At 43.0% G+C, this 19,163-nt stretch overlaps 1 protein-coding gene across 3 annotated transcripts in view; it reads right to left on the bottom strand.

Moving 5' to 3' along the window:
* Positions 1-19,163, bottom strand: part of DOCK1 (dedicator of cytokinesis 1) — a 265,225-nt gene that overhangs the window by 92,241 nt on the left and 153,821 nt on the right. The gene's annotated exons all lie outside the window — the stretch shown is intronic.

Genomic DNA, 19,163 nt, shown 5'->3' with positions numbered 1-19,163 from the left:
CTGGCTGCACCCTCCTGTCAGGGAGTTTGAAGGATCAATAAATTCTTCCCTAAGCCTCAGTAATATCAGGAAATATCATCCTGGTGTTTATTTCACATCACTTGCATACAGAAGGGTCTCCCCCTCTCTTCACATCACTGCTCTGCTGTGCTCCAGGCTGGGCACTGACCCCATCCCTGGGAAGAAAACCCCTCTGATCTCCTGGGAGAGCCCTCAAATCAAGCACCAAACCCTTTTCCCAACATCTACCACAGCACATCCCCGTGCAGCAGCCTCTGGGGCCAAAGTGAAGATCTGACTGGACAATTTATGGCCATTTTTTGGAAGCCTGTGTCTGTCAGAGCCTGCAGCACACCCCAAAATGAGCTGCACTGCATTTCAAACCTCAGCTGCTTTCTTGTTGTCGCCGTGGCTTTACTGCTGGCATCCCTCCTGACACCTGGAGTATAAATTCTCTAGCTTTGTGCCTTGAAATACCTGAATTCTGACATTAAATCTGTCCCTTTCTTATCCTTCCTATAATTCAGCCTCCAAAATGGATGGAGGAACTAAAAAAAAAAAAAGGGGGTTAAAATTTAAAACCTTCACAAATCACGTCCTTCTTAACCTGGTGAATTTACATGGCAGAATTTGCCTCCTTGAGAAGTTTTCCTGCATTTCTATTGGATTCCTTGCCAGTCTTCAAGCAAAGTTCCTGAATGCTGCCTCAGGTACATGCCATAAATTCTTGCAGGGATGAGCAAGTTTTACAAGTTTTTCTTTTTTCTTTTTCAACTTCTTCAGCAGAACTTTGTGCTGCTTTTTAGATTTGTTGCAGATCACTACAACTCACCAAAACCTCATTCCAAAAAAAAAAAAAAAGAGAAGTATTGACACTGAGTTACTGATAAAAGAAAAAAAAGCATGAAATTATTCACTTGCTTGCACTATCTTACTTCTGGATCCGGGAAATAAATTTAAAACAGGATAAAAACAACTTGTGCAAAAACATTAACAGCTTTTCACAGAGCAAGGAAAAACCTCATTTTTCCCCTTCCAACAATCCACAGAGTTGGACATTGAGCACAAATTCCATTCACTCTTTTCAAAACCTGAGCTTTAATTCTAATCTTTCCTTTTAATCTCTGAGCTGCCTTGGCTCAGGTATAAATAACCCAAGTGCAGACTCCAGGTGTTGCTGGACTGATGGGAATGAGCTGCACTTTGTGTCCCTCCCATCTCCCCGTGCTCTGCTCTGGGGCAGCTCAGCAGCCTCAGCATTTCCCTCACCCCAACAGCACTCCCAGAGCCAGGGAATTTATCATTCAGGGAAAAAAGGGAATGTCTAATGTTTTGTGAGCTGACAATGGACAAAGCAATTGCTTAGTGCAGTCAAGGAGAGCTCAAGGACACAATGTTCACCTGAAAACCCAAAGCCAGTGCTGGGTAAGTGAACTGCAAAATATCCCAGCCAGGAAAAGAAGTAATTTTCATAAACATGACCTTTTAATTATCCTATTAATTGCAGATTAAAAGACTTACATGGTGGGGTAACAACATCTCATAAACTTAAGTTTGAAATTTAAGTCTGTGTAACCAACATAAAGAGATTAATCGAAGAAAAACTGGGCACAGGGGGAAAAATGGGTGACCAAGATTTAATTCTTAAATTTTTTTGTCTGTGTGTGTTATAAAAGGTAATAAAAAATTAAGATCATTGTTGGATCACAGCTTGGATGGAATGTTGAACAGCCCGGGATAGTGGAAGTGTTCCTGCCTATGGCAGGGGGTGGAACGAGATGGGATTTAAGGTCCTTCCAACCCAAACCATCCTGGGATTCTGTGACTGTACCATGAACAGTTTGCTCTCGCACTCAACAGCCAAAATGCAGCACTCAGAGAGTAAATAAATACATACATTAATCAAACCACAAGCAATTAATCAATATCCGGAGGGGAGGAAAACAACAAGAAAAAATAAACCAGAAGAAAAACACCTAAAATTGCCAAACAAACAAACAAGCAAAAACCCCAACAGAAGTCAAATTATTCCAAGTGACATCAGAAGAATTTGTGTAGGGAAATTTAGATCCAATGACAGATCAGTAACACCTTTAAATGGCTATCACTGTGTTCCAGTGGACAAACAGTGACCAGCACTACAAAACCTCTTTTTCTGCTGTCAGTGCACCCTAAGTGCATCCTTCACCCTCAATTTCCTAATTGATGCACCAAACTTAGTGATACAAAACCAGAGCGTAACAAAAGATGAAACATTTACATGTTAATTTGCTCTTGAAGCATAAAGAAACCAAACCATGTAAATCTCTTTTTTTTTTATTTTTAAAAAAAGGCTTTTTCAGGATTGTTCCTCTGCAGCCTAAAGCTCCTGACAGAACCTGCAGCATTCCCAAATCCAGCCCTGGCTCTGAAAGATGTATTGTAGTAGTTACATCCCAAACAGCTTATTCACTGCATGGAGAGAGTTCATTTATTATTTAAGAGCACTGGGGAGGAGGCAAAAAACCCTAAAACCCTAAAGCAAACTGGTTCAGTATCACTGCAATTTCATTTCTTAACACAGCTGGAAATGAGTTGGGGGTAACTCTTTGAGTAACATGGATAGGACAAGATAAGATGAGAGGAAATGGCTTCAAATTGCATCAGAGAAGGGTCAGGTTGGATATTGGGAAAATTTCTTCCCTGAAAGGGTTTACCCAGCCCTGGCACAGCTGCTCAGGGAAGAGATGGAGTCCTCATCCCTGCAGGGATTTAGGTGTGGATGCGGCACCTGTGGATGTGGCCTTGGCAGTGTTGGGGGAATTGGACTTCATGGTGCTGAAGGGCTTTTCCAACCTCAACTGGAAGTGCAGCTCTAGGACTCTATGGATTCCTCCTTCCTGACCACCCACAACTGCCACGTTTACAGCCCCATGAACATCTCCCACAACACACATGGAGGAAAGAGATCCTTCAGCTTTTCCTAAGAATCACAGAATTCCACATTGGTTTGGGTGGGAAAGAACCTTAGAGATCATCCAGTGCCACCCCTGCCATGGCAGGGACACCTCCCACTGTCCCAGGCTGCTCCAAGCCCCAATGTCCAACCTGCCCTTGGACACTTCCAGGAGTCCAGGGGCAGCCACAGCTTCTCTGGGAACCTGTGGCAGGGTCTCCCCACCCTCCCAGGGAACAATTCCTGCCCAATATCCCACCTTATTCTGCCTTTCTACAGCTGAAGGCCATTCCCCCCATCCTGTCCTATTCCTTAACCCAGTGAATCTCTCCTACTTCACAAGAACCTGCCCTTGGCACTCACCAAGCTTTAGGAGCATTTATTTGCTATTTAACGTATCTATCCTTAAAATACAATCCAGCCCTTCCAGATTTTCAACTGAACGAGCTGAAAAGCTTGGAAAAACCTCACGTGCCAGTAAAGCTTGTCTCATCTGGAGCTGCCCATCTCAGGTTAATTGTGGTCCATTGTTATCTCATTCCATGTGCTTGCTGTGAGATGTCTCTGACAGACTGAACTGAGTTTCCCCAGATCTGGAGATTGATTTCCATGATCAGCAGTCTTGGAGCTGTTGTGCTCATCCCACACCCACATCTCTGCCCAAAACTCACTCCAGGGTGTCTTAAAACAACCCCTTTTTATTTATCAGCTCTAACAAACCTCTCCCCAGTTTAAATCAAGACAAGTGCTGCGTTTCATCCATCACACTTGTACAGAGAGGATTTCCATGTCAGAACAGGGGAACAGCTTTAACAGAAACATGTAAGTAGAAGGGATTAGATATTTTACAGCAGAGAGAACAGCGAGCTCTGATACAAAACTCCATGTACGGGCAAAGTTTACAAATTTCAATCAAATCCAGGTTAAGCACAAAATGGAGGAGTCGGTCACATCAGGAGAACCGTGGCAAAAAATGCTGAATGCAACAGTAGTTTTGCACTCTGGCTTCAGTGGAGTCGCTATTTCCCACCAACTTCCAGACCAAACAAATTAGCAATTCATGCTACAGATGTCAGAAGTTATAAAGGAAATTAATGCAACAGTCAAGCTGAAATGAGACTGAGGAAAATGCTGTTATTTTCTCTGTGGACTCATATGTCCACACACAGAGTTCTGCTTTGTGAAGATAATATCCAGAAAGTGCTAAGCAAAGCTTAAAAAATAAGTATCTAAACCAACTTTTTTTTTTTCTTCAGAAATGCATGTGAGTGTTGGGTTGAGGTTTTGGGCTCTTTTAAAAGATTTAATATTGAAGGATTTGATGTAAATTTGTCATTGGCAGTACTCCAGTTTTCTTCTAAAGGCTTTTATTCCATGAGTTTTGACTAATGCAAATAATAAGTTTGAAATCCTGACTAACAGTGAAACAAACTCAGTTGTTCTAAGCTAGAAATCTTATAACTACTGCAATGATGGGACAAGGGGATATGGCATTAAACAGAAGGAAAGTAGATTTCTGTGGGATCTTGGGGAGAAATGCCCCCTGTGAGGGTGGAGAGGCACAGGGTGCCCAGAGCAGCTGTGGCTGCCCCTGGATCCCTGGCAGTGCCCAAGGCCAGGTTGGACATTGGGGCTTGGAGCAGCCTGGGACAGTGGGAGGTGTCCCTGCCACGGCAGGGGAAACAAGATTATCTTTATGGTCCCTCCCTGTCCAAACCATTCCATGGTTCTGTGAAATACCAAAGCACAGCACAGGATGGAAATCCAGTGTGGAATCTGCATATTCATACAAAACAATTGACAGTTTTAGTCTATTTCCAAATTTCCTATTAGCAGCTCTGATGTCAGAATTCAAAGCACACTTTCTATGCTGGATGAATAAATCTCATGTGCCAGTATAAATGTTTCATGATTCCTTCATAAATTCCTCATTTCTTGTTGTCAGTTGTCTTGGCAGAAACTAAAATATAGGAAGCTGTAAAAACGTCGATCTGCTTTAATTAAACCAAGTGCCTCCTTGCAGTGGTGTTTGACAAGCCCTGGGTGAGGCTATAGATCACCCAGAACACACAGCAAAGAGTGCAAGGGCCTTTTAAAGATAAATACAGAGAATTTCAAACCCTGCCTCACCCCTGACTGGCTGGTGACCAGTTCACAACTCCTTTGGGTTTTCCATGTAATCCTTGGGATTCAATGGAAATTTACCATCCTTGATGGTAAAAGCAAGGATCCAAGGATGGAAAAAGCTTTTACCATCCTTGGTTGGTAAAACCACACAGGATTTTAGGCATATTTTATCCAAATTGTACTAAATTAGTGACTGGGTTGGACACTATTCTTGCGAATTATTAAAGAAGTAATTTGGGATTCCTGTTCGTTAATCCTGAGTTGTGAGCAGCAAAGCAGAGAGGGGGATTTTCACCCTCTGCAACCAAGAGGTAAGAGTTTGCTACAATGGTGGATTTTTTTTCATTAGGCTAGATCAGAAAATAGTAAATGAAAACATGCAAATGAAGCAATGGATTCCCATCTGGAGTACAGCAGACAGGTCTGGTGCCCTCGATATAAGGAGGACATGGAACTGTTGGAGCAAGTCCCAAGGAGGCCACGAAGTTGACAGAGTGTATAGAGCACCTCCACTATGGAGACAGAGTGGGAGAGTTGGGATTGGTCAGCCTGGAGAAGAAAAGGTGACGTGGAAACCTCACAGTACCTTGCAGTACCTAAAGGGGCTCTAGGGAAACCAGAGAGGGACAATTCAGCAAGAATTGGAGTGCCAGGACAAGGAGGAATGGGCACAAACTGTCAGAGGGCAGGGTTAGATGGGATTTTGGGCAGGAATTGTTCCCTGAGAGGGAAGTGAGGGTGCCCAGAGCAGCTGTGGCTGCCCCTGGATCCCTGGCAGTGCCCAAGGCCAGGTTGGACATTGGGGCTTGGAGCAGCCTGGGACAGTGGAAGGTGTCCCTGCCCATGGCAGGGGTGGAATGGGATAAGCTTTAATGTCCCTTCCAGCCCAAACCATCCTGTGGTTCCATGATTCCATGCAAATGAGAATCCTCTCATCAAGAGACATCACAGCAGAGCTGAGAAGGTGCTCTCCAAGGAGAATCAAACTCCCTTCCTTGGTTTTTCTCTATGCTCTGCCCAAGGAATGTAGCACCAGATGCTCCTTGAGATGCTCTTGCAGCATGGCATCCTGTAATTCCATGATATATTTCATATCCATTGTTCAAGAGACATTCCAGAAGGGCCCAGAGTTTGTCCCTCAAGGAGCACCAGGGCTCCACTGCTCCCTCAGCAGTGTCAGAACATAGTGAGAGTAAAAGAGGCTTTGGAGCTTTGGAAAAACTGGAAAAGATGAAGTATAATTCTTAAAGAACCTAAAATCCTTAAATTCTGTCAAAACCACTGAAAATTACAAGTTTATGCAGAACAGAAAACTCTGGCTAAGAAATACTGTTTTCAAGGATACCAACACTGGCCAGTTCTGAATGCAGATCTCTAAAAAGTGCTTGAGGCTGCACCAAAACAGGAAAAGTACAGCCCAGCATGACACCAAGTATCAGGTAATAACTGTGATTCATATCTCAAAGATGGAAATATTTTTCCTTACAGAAACTTTTTCCTTGTTTTCCTCGAGGAAACATGACTGATGTGGTTGTGGAAGAAGCACACTGTCAAAAATAGTCTGACAAATAAAAAGTTAGTTCATGTTCAGGAAGAACTTACAGAAAACATGTTTGGTTCTGACAGTTTGGCAATTTCAGTTGGATTTTTAAAGATGAAATGTGGTTTCTGCATGAGAAGATGCAAGACAGTCCAGAAGGAAGAACATGAGACAAGAGTGGGAAGGAGAGTGAATCCTCACAAAGCCATCATAGTATCACACCTCTCTTAAAAGCCTCACTGACGTGAACATGCAACTGAAATTCATCCCAGAAATGTTTCTGTTTGGGTCTCTTTATCAGGGAACTGTCAGAAAATCATCAATTATCTTCTCCTGCATCTTTTTTGTGGGTATTTCTGTTACACCTCACACAGTACAGATCTGACCAGGCCAGCTACAGGCAAATCATACAAAGTAAATACATTTTAACAGTCAAACACAGAGAGGAAAAAACCCAGGGAGTGCCTGAGCCCTCAGAAGGAAAATTCTAGCATTAATAAATACATAATGTCAGAAAGGTGATTTTTTTGTTAACATAGAATCACTGTTCCTCCGACTGTGACAAGAACCAAAATATTTTTTTCACATGGAAGATGAGGAAAAAAGATATTAAACGTAAAACAGGGATGTAGGGGAGGATACAACTGTTGAGGCCTTTCCTGCTTCCTGTGCAGTTTGTCCATCCATCCATCCATCCATCCATCCATCCATCCATCCATCCATCCCTGTGAAGGAGGACTCTGCAGGAGCCCATCTGGTGCATTCAACTCCCAGAGTTTTTGAGGATAAGCTGACTCACCCCATGCTGTGAAGCATTTCAGTGTTCATGTTCCAGAAGACTTCTCCTGCCCTGTGCATTCCCACCAAGTGCTGCTGCACCTGCATCCCGAGTTCCCCACCAGGCAGAGCTCAGTGCTGGCTCTGCACCAGCTGGGGGCAGCCAGGGGACACCTGAGCCAGCAGAGAGCTGCCCAAGCCAATTAAACTGTCCCAAACTCCACAAACAGCCAGGGGATGATGCTGTACCACAGGAGTGCTGTGGGTTATGGAGAGGTGGCTCTGTCACCCGGGAGCTCCACAGGGAATTGGAGCAGAGATGGGATCAGGTGCTCCATTTCAGCTACCTCTCTCTGAAGCCACTTGCAGAGAGAGAGAAACTTCTCATGTCACTGATAACCACAGTGACCTGAGAAATGACACTTTTCACACCTTCTGCAGCAGCCACACATTATTATTTTGTCCTTTACCTGGAGCTGCTGGCAAGCAGCAAACAACTCCCACAAAGGGCAGGTGGATGCTCTCCCCAGTCACCAGCGAGGGTGGGGAAGGTCACAGCAGGAACAGCAAAGGCATTTCCAGAGTGCCTGGATGCTCTGGATGCAGGCTAGGAACAGGGACAGGCTCAGGGAAAGATGGAAGCTGCAGGGGGAAGCCCTTCCCATGCATCCAGGACAAAAAATCTGAAAAAGCTGGCAGAGCAAAGCTCCTGTCCCAGGCAGAGCAAATCCAAACAGATCCCTGAACACACTGACAGCAAATTCCCTTTACGGCTCCACAGGCATTTGGTGAATGTTTATATACAAGGAATTTAAAGAAGGAAAAGGTTTGCTTTTAATACCTTTCGTGTTATTGCTTGGAACATCCCAAATGAAAAACATGCTGGAAGTTAAAGTTCAGCTGCTCAAGGAACAGGATTTGCACAGTGTGTGCCTCAGGATGGATATTTTCTAACACCAATGATAATCTATATCCATCACCTGTATCCTAAAGATGCTCTCATTTTGCTTAATGTTAAAAAATCCTAAATTTACCTTCTCAGTTCAGCCTGTTCAGCCCAAGATCTAGAAATATCTCTGTTTTACTACCTGAAAGTGTCTGCTTTCTGTAACACTTCTGATGGAAAAGGAGAAACATCCATCAAGAAAGGCTGAGCTCAAGCTCTGCCTGCAATGCACTGAGAGAGAGAGAAGATGAGTTTTCAGTGCTTATATTCAGTGTTATAAACCTTCAGATTGGTGATAGCCAATGATCTGGCACCTCTTTTCTCTCTAAATATGCTTTAAACTCTTCCTGCCCTACCATCACTCGTCTGTTACGTCAGAGCATGAATAATTTCCTTCTTTTTAAAAAAAAACCAAACCTCCAGTTCTTCCTATAGTGGCTGTGCTTTCTCATACTCCAACTGTAAAAGCTTGTTTTCTAGAATATGTTCATGAAATATTTCTGATCCTAAAATTTCATAACCCCAGAAAAGGCCTCGCTGGCTTTTTAAGCGTCGAGGCTGCTGCTCTCAGAAGCCAAAATGCTGCACCATTGTCAGTCACTGAAAAAGATGAAAATTCAGAATAGGAATGTGTTGGCAAGGTAAAAGCCAGCAGGGTTTTAGGCATATTTTACCCAAATTGTATTAAATTAATAACTGGGTTGGACATTAATCTTGTAAATTATTAAAAATAATAATACATTAAGTACAAAGAACTATTTTATAGTATTTTAGTACTATTTTAAAGTACTATTTTATGTACAATATCTCTCTTTAGTCAAGCTGCTCTAAGTGCTGCAAATCCTGAAGCCACTCATTGATGGTCAAGCCCACAGAATTTCAGTGCAAAGCTCCCTACAGAAATCTGAATTCCAGATCAACAGCCAAAAATGCATTTAAGCCTGAAAATAGTATCCAAACCATTTTTTGTTACTTTTCAAGACTGAAATACTGGGTTTTTTTACAATACTGGAAAAGATGAATAAACTCCAAGTGTGAAAAAGCAGCCCATATTTCACTCCCTGGGTGTTTTAAAATGGGCAATGGTTCTAAGTGAAATGATGCTGATGTGGAAAAATAATGATTTGAAGTGAAAGTTGCTACACCTTCCCTGTTAAAAATAAACATCACGTGGTGTTAGCTTTGACTTGGTAAAAATGGAGCCCTGCTTTGGGATTTAACACCTTCAGCTTTATTTAATTACCTCCTTCAGGCTGCTGCTTTTATAAGCACCAAGTGTTCCCACATTGTGTTCATGCCTTACATCCTGTGCTAAAAACATCCCAGAACGTTCATATTTGGGGCTGTGACGTGGACACCCTTCCTGGGGGGTTAAACGTGCACAAAATGAGCAGTCAGGGGACCAGAATTACAATTAATAACTGCAATACCACATCCAGGTGGGTTTGGGTGCTAAGGTAGAACATTTTTCTTTTCCACCACAGAATCATGGGATTATTTAGGCTGGAAAAGCCCTCCAAGATCACCAAGTCCAACCTGGCATCCTAAAGCCATCCCAAAGGACACCCCTGTGTCCCCAAGTGCCACCAGGATGCTCCATGGTCTTTGGATTCCCATCACCAAAGGGCACCATCATTATTTTCCCAGTCTTGGTTTTGGTCACACATCCCAGGGATCATTTTTCCTCTGGGAACCTTTGGAGCAAAACTCCTCCGGATGGTCCCAAAGAATGTGGTGCTGCAGGCACCAAAACTGCCTGTGAGGAGCCAGGAAAAGCAGAATAAAGCTAGAAAAGTCCCCAAAGCTCCATGAAATGAGAAAGCAAATACTCGGGTGCAGCTTCATCCCAAACACCCACACTGGTACAATAATGTGGATTCGAATGTTCATGAGCTCATCTCAGAGAGAGCTAAACTTTGAGTATCTGCACACCAGGGCCTCTGGAGTGGGTTCAGGCAGCAGTGGAGAAAAGAACATTAGAATCACAAAATAAAATGAAAAATTTAAAATGACAGTTAAGGGGTTTTTTTCAGTTGTAATTAGGAAATCATAAGAAAACTTTAAATTAAAGGAAAGCTTACACTAAAGGATCTGTCTGAGGAAATGCAATCTGCCAAGGGTTTCTGCTGCTCCTTAAGTCATTAGAGCACAAAACAAAACCCAAAAACATGTAACAACATTATTATCCATCATTTACTGCACAACACATTGAATTCTTCTTGCTTAATTTGATAAAAAAAACATAAACCCCAAACTGATACTGATATTGGCTGGTAAAAGGCTTCTGAGTACAGTCATCCCAAAGTACCTTAATGTCAACCCAGGTTTAGATTCCAGAAGAGAAAATAATATTGGAATCATTGTGTTCCATTTGAAATTACTTTGGCAAGGCTTCTTCAGGTCTCAATTAGCTCTTAGCAGAGAATTACCACGACACACAGGCTAATAACCTCTTACAACTTTCTTTCCAAACAATGCGTTAAACCCAGCAGCTCTCAACACTATCAAGATGCAAGCTGGGGAAAAAAAAGAGGGCAAGTAGCCAAAAAAATGAGTTGGCTTTCCAAGGATCTTGTTAAAAACAAGGGAAACCAGCCATCCACAGCATCCTGTGGGTGATGGTTCCAAAAAGTGAGGAATAAAAAGCCATTTTCAACATTCTCTTGCTTTTTCTTAGTGTAGCAGTTGAGCCACATTGCCTCTTTCACTTGGCTGTGTGCAGCTCCTGTGCCCTATTTTTCCTTAAAATATCCTTAAAATCTCCCATTTCTGAGCCAGTCTGGGAAATGACAGACTGGGAGGTACCTCTCAACTGCTCATGACTTGAGAGCAGGTAAAATACACCAGGGAGATGTTTGGGAGGAGCAGCTGCTCCTGCCTGTGGTTCCCTGTGAAATGTCCTCCATGGATGACCCACAGCAGCAACATGGGATGTCCCCTGGATTAAAGATTATCTTAAATAACAGTGACAGGGTGAGAGGAAACAGCCTCAAGTTGTGCCAGGGGAGGTTTAGGCTGGATATTAGAAAAAAAATTCTTCATGGAAAGGGTTGTCCAGCAAGGTAGTGGTGGAGACCACATTCCTGGAAATGTTCAAAGACTGATGTGGATTTGAGGACGAGGAGGTGCTGCTAGGGTGATGTTGGACTCTGATCTCAGAGCTCTTCCCCAGCTTTAACAATTCTGTGATAAACCCACAGATTCCTTGAAGCTCCCCAGCTTTATAAGATACATGGAGCACTCAAAAAGTTTTGAAGGGATTCAATTTGACCCCACTCCAAAGAGGACAACCAGTTCATGCCCAAGAATTTTCCAGGTCTAAACCTCAGCGCCATCTCGTTACCTAAAACTTTGCAAAGTGCCAAAAATAGCAAAAATTTCTTCTTTTAACAGAAGAAAAGATAGAAAAAAAATCTCTAAAAACCCCTTCATTCATCTTTTTCCCCCTGAACTCAAGAACAGCAGCAGTTAGGATCATTTTATCCCTCTGTGTTTCCTCCTAGTGCAAGAAGACCTGTTCCCAAACAATTCCTTGCTTCCAAGTCACTGGAATTTTCTTGTGGCGAATCAAAGTTAAAGTGTCATGCGGCTGCTGCTGAGCAATGAAGGTGGAGCTAATGCTCCACAGTGATGTTTTGGAAGCAAAATTAAAAGCAAGTTGTGTTTTAGGATGAAGAGGACCTGCAACAGCCTTCTCCTGATTTTACAGAGCTGCCCTGGCTCTGAGACCTCCATCCCTGGCAGGACACCAAATCCCATCCACCTTTAAGGACAGGAAATTGTCTTTTTCAAGGAAAGTACAATTATAAAATACAGAAATAGCAGCATCACAGCAGATGCTGGACACAGTCACCAGTCCAAGCCCACCTTGCTGAAGGAAATCTTCCCAAAAACCCAAGACAGCTCCAAACACACAAAAACCATAATTAAGATGATACAATTATGATCAACAAGGTAATTATTTTAGTGCTGGAAATCATTATCCCACCTCAAGACCCCAGAAGGGATTAATCACGACCCAAATAGATGGAAGGAGTGCTCATAAAAGGAGCAGGTGGATTTGGGAGGGCTGGGACACCTCACACCCACATCCCAACACTGGCAGCTTCATCGGGTGCTTCTCAGAATCCCAGACTGGTTTGGGTTGGAAAGATCTTAAATCTCAGCCCAATTCCCACCCCTTCCATGACAAGGACATCTTCCCCTATCCCAGGGTGCTCCAAGTCCTGTCCTTGGGCACTGCCAGGGATCCAGGGGCAGCCACAGCTTCTCTGGGAATTCCATCCCAGCCCCTCACCACCCTCACAGGGAAGAATTTCTTCCCAAAATCCCATGTAAGCCTGTTCTCCTTCCATGACTTCTCCATCCTAGGTGATCAGAGATTACAGAAATTAAGGAGAAAAGCCAGATCATGGAATCCAGTGGGCTGCCCCAGCTGCTCATCAGTTCTCACAACCACACCATTATCAATACTACATCAATACCAGGGACATTTCTAACTCCAAAGGCTGGGAGAAAACCACCTGCTATGGGGTGGAAACCACCACAGGAAAAGACCACCTGCTAAAGAATATCCCTTCAAGTAATCTCAGCTCTTTGAATAAGAAAATACCCTGTTATTTCAAACACAGTCAAGTAGATCCATTTTCCTCCCAGGTGCAGTTAATCTGACAGGTACAATGCTAAAGCAAAAAATCCTGCAAGGTCTTTCCTGAAAAGGTCAGTACATTATGCAACGGGCTTTTATGGACAGCAAAAAAAAAATCCCTGCATGTACAGAAATTTTAGATGATTTATCAATGTGCATTCATGTCTTTTATTCCCAGATGAGGAGCAAACTTTGGGGCACTCGAGTTAATTTTGAGAAGTGGTTCCTAAGGAAGTTACAAGCTCTGAAAATTGTTATCCTCAGTCTATACAGGGGAAATAGTGGGAGGTTTTTCTATACAGAGAATATTCAGCACTAAAGAAAAACAAAATTGCTCCCATTTAAAGTCTTATTGCATCCCGGCCCTGAATTAAATTATTGGATTGTTCAAGTTGCATGTCTGGACTCTTAAAACTTTCTAAGTAAGCACAGAGTCCTGTAGGAAATGCATTAATAGTCAGGAAAAGTAGCAGCAATTTCTTCTAATCCAAGGTTTTTGTACTGTTCAAACTCTTGAAACAATGCATCCCTTGGCCTCCTAAAACATAATTGCATTTCAAACACTTCCTTCATCCCAATTCCAATTTAGAAATGTAAACCAGTTACCCTATTCCACTAAAACATATATTGAGGAAAGATTTAAGTGATCAGGGCCCCAGTTATAAATATGAATTTTCATGTAGCATCCACTAATCATAAAATTCAGTGGTTAAGGTTGGAAAAAACCTTTAAGGGCATTGAGTCCAACCCTCAACCCACCTTGTTCCAGATGTTTTTGGAACACTTCCAGAGATGGAGACTCCACCACTGCCCTGGGGAGTGCATGACAACCCTTTCCATGAAAGAATTTTCCCTAATCTCCAACCCAAACCTCCCCTGGAGCAATTTAAGGCCATGAATAATGTCTTTGAACATAGAATTAACACAGCCTTGAACCCCCAAAGAGATTTGGGAAATGAAATTATGATTTTAAAGTTTTTTTCCTGCTCCCTCCACCCCAATCCCATAGATATAATAACACGTGATAGGCTGCGAAACTGTGGGGTGCCCTGCTTTCCCTGCAGTTTTCAATCCAGAATCTTTGCCATCCTCCCTGGCCTCTTTTCCCCTGTTATGAAAACTACCCCTCATCCAGCAGGAGCTGGGGATGGATTTTAAATAAGAGCTTTTGCACTTGCACTCATCTGATGGATGCAACTTGACTGGTCAATTATGTAAGTGCAAAGAGCCTATTTTCATACATTTATTAAAACCATCCTGCTTTTGTTTCCATAAGCCTGCCTGGAACCCAGCAGAATATGGCAATTAAGCCAAATTTCCATAAGCTAAACCCTGATTTTAGTTTGGCTTTGGGTGACTTGTCAGGAAGGATCAGCTCAGAGGCTGCTGAACCTTGTGAAGGTTCTGGGTTCGGCAGAAGTTGCTGCGGCTCCTGACGCACGTCAGGGTTTGCCCAGTGCTGATGGACGGTCACAAACATCACTGGAGGTAATTCTGAGAGCACAGCATGGATCTGACAGGTACTGCTATGACAACCAGGCAGCAGAACTGCCTACATTTCCCTGCAAGCTCCAAAAATAAACATTCCAGGACATGTTTATCCGGAGAGTCTCGCCCATCCTTTGTCCTCCTCTTTGCAAGGCTGCTTTTTTGGCTTTTCACACAGAAAGTTCATTGAGATTCTGGATTGGTGGGGTGGGTTTGGGTGGGGTTGAGGGCATTTTCTTCATGGAAGGTGTGAGGTGGTGGTTTGGATTTGTGCTGGGAACAGGAGGCATAATGCAGGAATATTTCTGTTGCTGCTGAGCAGAGAGTTTGGGGCTCTGACAATTCCCTGGGGAGCTTTTCCAGTGCCCAACCATCCCTTTGGGAAGAGTCTTCTCCTGATATCCAACCTAACCCTCCCTGACACAACAGGTAACACCCTCCATATTCCCTCCCCAGGCCAGCTCTGTTTCCTCTGGGGGGGAAAAAATAGACACAAGAAACCTCGTTTTCACTGAGAGCATCTCATCCCTTTCTCTCCGACTTCAAAAGGCAAAACAAACAGGTATTTTATGTAAATGTGGACATTAGAAACAAAAAATAGAACAGCAAACATCAAATTCCTTTTTCATAGGCAACTCAGCTTCCACTGGCACAGCTGCAGATGAAAGTACCAGCTACAAATTAATATATCATAAGGTCTTACCAAAGGAACTGAATTGTCTCAAATGCCAAAAGTAAGACCAAAGACTAAATTATTTTCATTTACGGAACCGTAGGGAGGAATTGCTTTCATGTTCTGAGTTATGTGTTTAGGAGGAACCTAAGTTTAGCTTGTCAGCTTCTGACAAAAGTTAAAAACAATTTCGAAAACAATTCGGAATCATTTCAAAAACATGGTGTCGATGGGGGAAATGGAAACAAGACAAAATCCCTGCCTTTTTTTGGAACTGCTTTTACAGTTCCAACTTCTCGCTTGTGTTTTCCTGGAGATGCCTGAAATGAACAATCTGCCTCCAAAGCACTTCCCAGCCACATCCAGAAACTCAGGAAAACTCCCTGATTGCTGAATGCTATGAAATACAGATACTATGGCTTGAATAGGAATAACTCTTCCTGAAAACGTGGGCACAGACAAACCCTACAAACACTACGGCAGCTGGAATTTAAAGGTGGCCATTCCTAAAAGGAATTATAAGACATTTCCAGCTCCTCCTTACAAGGAGCTGTTTCAAAAGTTAATTTCATGGTTCCTTATCTGCCTCTGTCATCCCTCAGTGGTTTTTTCCATCTCCTTTCCTTGGACATTGCTGTTTACAGTAAACCAGGGGTTGATCTGGACAAAAATTTGGAAGTGAAAGTAAAAGCCATTGCAGGAGTTTGAATAGTCTCTTCTTTTACTCCCGAAATGAATTCTTTTACTCCCAAAATGCTGATCAGCCACCTGCAAACCAATGTCACCTTGAACATACCATTGATGGTGGCAATTCCATCAAATTGCTAACACCAAAATTGTGGGCTCTGAATCAACAAACTGCTTTGCTAAAATGAGAATTATACTACAATAGACAGGTCAGTAAATGAAGTTTTACCAAAAAAGGAAGAATTTTCTTGTTAGAGATGAAGATTTTTTGTATTCATTTCAGCATGAAAGGTGGGAAGACAGCGTGACTCCCTGTGGTGTTGGAACAAAGGCTTGGGATGTGATCCTGAACCTGGGATGTGATCCTGAACCTGGGATGTGATTCTGAACTTGGGATGTGATCCTGAGCCTGGCACAGCAAGACTGGCAAGTAGGAAGGAGAGAGAACCCTGATGTTCTCATGCACTGCACCAAAAACAGGCAGGCAAAGTTTTCACAGTAATTTCTGTCACTATTAATGAGTGTGCAGAACTTTTATATATATAATATATACTATATATATGTATATTTTCTTTCTATATATATATCCCACTAGTGAAGGTCAACAAAATATAATACTAAATTTGAACAAAACTTTTACGTGCAAGTCATTCACATGCATTTCTCCATTTCCCCTCTTTCCCCATGGCTACAATTTTATCTCACCCAGAATGTTTGAAGCCACTGCTTAACCCAGTGTATTTTAATCTGAAAGCAAAGCACTGCATGAAGAGGAGCTTTAGGAAAAACCTCCTCAAGGACTAAATGAGGAATTAGAGCTCAATTTTCCAGCTATTTTTATTCTTTTTCCCATTGTTTCACACTATCAGATAAATTTCATGCAGGAAACAAATGAAATTGTGGATAAATTTAAAATTTAGTTCCCTTGATTTGGCTCATGGCACAGAAACTGCCCAAGGAGGTGCTTTCAAAAATGACACAAAATTGCATGTTCGGAGTTATTTCTATGGAGGGGACATCATGGCTTTAAAAGACAGAACCTGTTCTTAAATTTCATCTGGTTTTCTTCAATAAAACTTTATAAGGGTGGAAATAAATGGAGCAGATGGACAAAACAAGGTATTTTACAGTGCAGCTTTCTGGGTTTGGAAACCATGTTAAACCCAACAGGAAAAATGAAAAGCATGGAAATCAATTGAGAAGCATTTCCAAAGGAGCTGGTGCAATTCGAATGAAAGAATGAGGGAATGAGGGATGAACAGCATCCCTTAGGACATCTGAAGGTAATCCTCAACACCAAAAAGACTGGGAAATGCTTTTGGTTTTAAGTTTAAATACTACTTAGGTATTCTACAGGCAAAGAGGAGAGTCAAGAAGAATCAAAGATCATCAACATATCCCATTTCTGCGTCCTCAGGACTTCATGTTCAGCATGGGCTAAAGACAAGACTACTTTTAAGGATAAAAATTCCAAGCCTCTGTCCTAACTGTGAACCATCGTGCTTTGTATTGCTCCAAATTTTCCATGAGGAACTGCCTGGGGGAAGGATCCCTTTGTGCTTTAAGGACAAAAAAAAACAACTGGCAGGGAAAGGTTCTTTTTGTACCTTTGCTCTTTCATTTGTATGGCCAGAATTTCACAGTGACAAATAAAACCCAAGGTGAAATCCCCACCTGAGTGAATACTGGGAGGTCACCTGGCAATAATGTGAAGAGAACACAATTCCAGACTGGTTTGGGTGGGAATGAACCTTAAATCCCACGCAGTGTCACCCCTACCAAGGGCAAGGACACCCCTACCATGGCAGGGACACCTCCCACTGTCCCAGGCTGCTCCAAGCCCCAATATCCAACCTGGCCTTGGGCACTGCCAGGGATCCAGGGGCAGCCACAGCTGCTCTGGGAATTCCATCCCAGATCTCCACCACCCTCCCAGGGAACAATTCCTGCCCAATTTCCCATCCAGCCCTGCCCAGTGGCCTGTCCCTCCATGCCTTGTCCCCAGTCCCTCTCCAGCTCTCCTGGAGCCCCTTTAGGCTCTGGCAGGGGCTCTGAGCTCTACCTGAAGCCTTTTCTCCAGGTGAGCACTCCCAGCTCTCCCAGCCTGTCCCAGAGGGGCTCCAGCCCTTGGAGCAGCTCCTTGGCCTCCTCTGGATCCTGTCCATGAGCTCCTTGTCCCTTCTGTGCTGGGCTGGCACAAGGAACACTCCCTGCAATACTGAGCACACTGTAACTGCCCTGTCTCCACCTATCAATGCCACTCAAGGCATTAAGAATGTCCAAACACAAATGTTCCCAATCCTGTTTCAATCTCTCCCAAACTTCAGGAACCCCAGAGTTCTCCTGTTCACAGGACACATATGTTGGGAGGGCTTCCCAACACACTGAGAGTTGCTGAAGCAAAACCAGTTTCATAATTAATAAAAAAAGAAATAAATCCAAAGGGCTTCAGATGCTCCTCACCAGCTCTCAAAGTGCTCCTTATTTCAAACTCCAGGTCCTTCCCAAGCATTCCAAACCTGCAGGAAGAGCCCAAAGACGGCTCAATCTCCTGACTCCTATTTATTCAGAATGCATTTTATTAGGGAGTTAAGGAGACTTCAGAAGCCAAGATTAAAGTTATAGTGCATTTTTATAAGGAGAGCAGGAGCTGTGGTTCAGGATTTTATATAAGGAAACGCTGACAACTTTACAGCCATAGTAGCTTCCAGTAAATGCAGAAGAGATTTCTCCAGGCAACTGGTAAATATAATGTTTTTCCCTTATACTTTCATCTCAGTACACATAAAAGCATTTGACACACTTAATAAAATGTCACCAGCATAAAACACTGCACAAAGGAATGCTAAATAATGACAGAACTGCAATTATTGAGGAAAAAAAATGAGCATTAGGAACATTTTCAGCCTCTCTCTACATTACTGAGGTGACAGAATTTGGATTTAAAAGCTTTTTTAATTCTTTCTTGTAACACCCATGAAATCATTCCTGGACATACAACTCCATACAACACCACCTAATTCGAGGTCATATGCAAAACATGCAATTTATCTTCCACAGAATTAACTGAATTACTATAAGACACTGATAGAATTTTACTGCACCTGCAGTTGGCTCCAAAATCCAGGTTCTCAGACTGATGCCACCCTTAATTATTGGTGGACTCCAAGAGCCCTAAACCAGGCCACCAAAAAGCTCCTCCAGAGCCAATTTCTCAATCATTCTTTGCATCAGAGAAGGAGGAGAAGCCAGGGCAGGCTGGCTGCAGCCTCGTGGTCGCTGTTTCCAAGCAACCCCGTGGTGCCGGAGCGGAGCCGGAGCCGCCGGCCGGGGAGAGCCCCG

This window comes from Zosterops lateralis, assembly GCF_965231275.1.
Source record: "Zosterops lateralis genome assembly, chromosome: 8".
NCBI lineage: Eukaryota > Metazoa > Chordata > Aves > Passeriformes > Zosteropidae > Zosterops > Zosterops lateralis.
The sequence above is the reverse complement of the archived record's forward strand: the minus strand, read 5'-3'. Positions and strand labels throughout refer to the sequence as shown.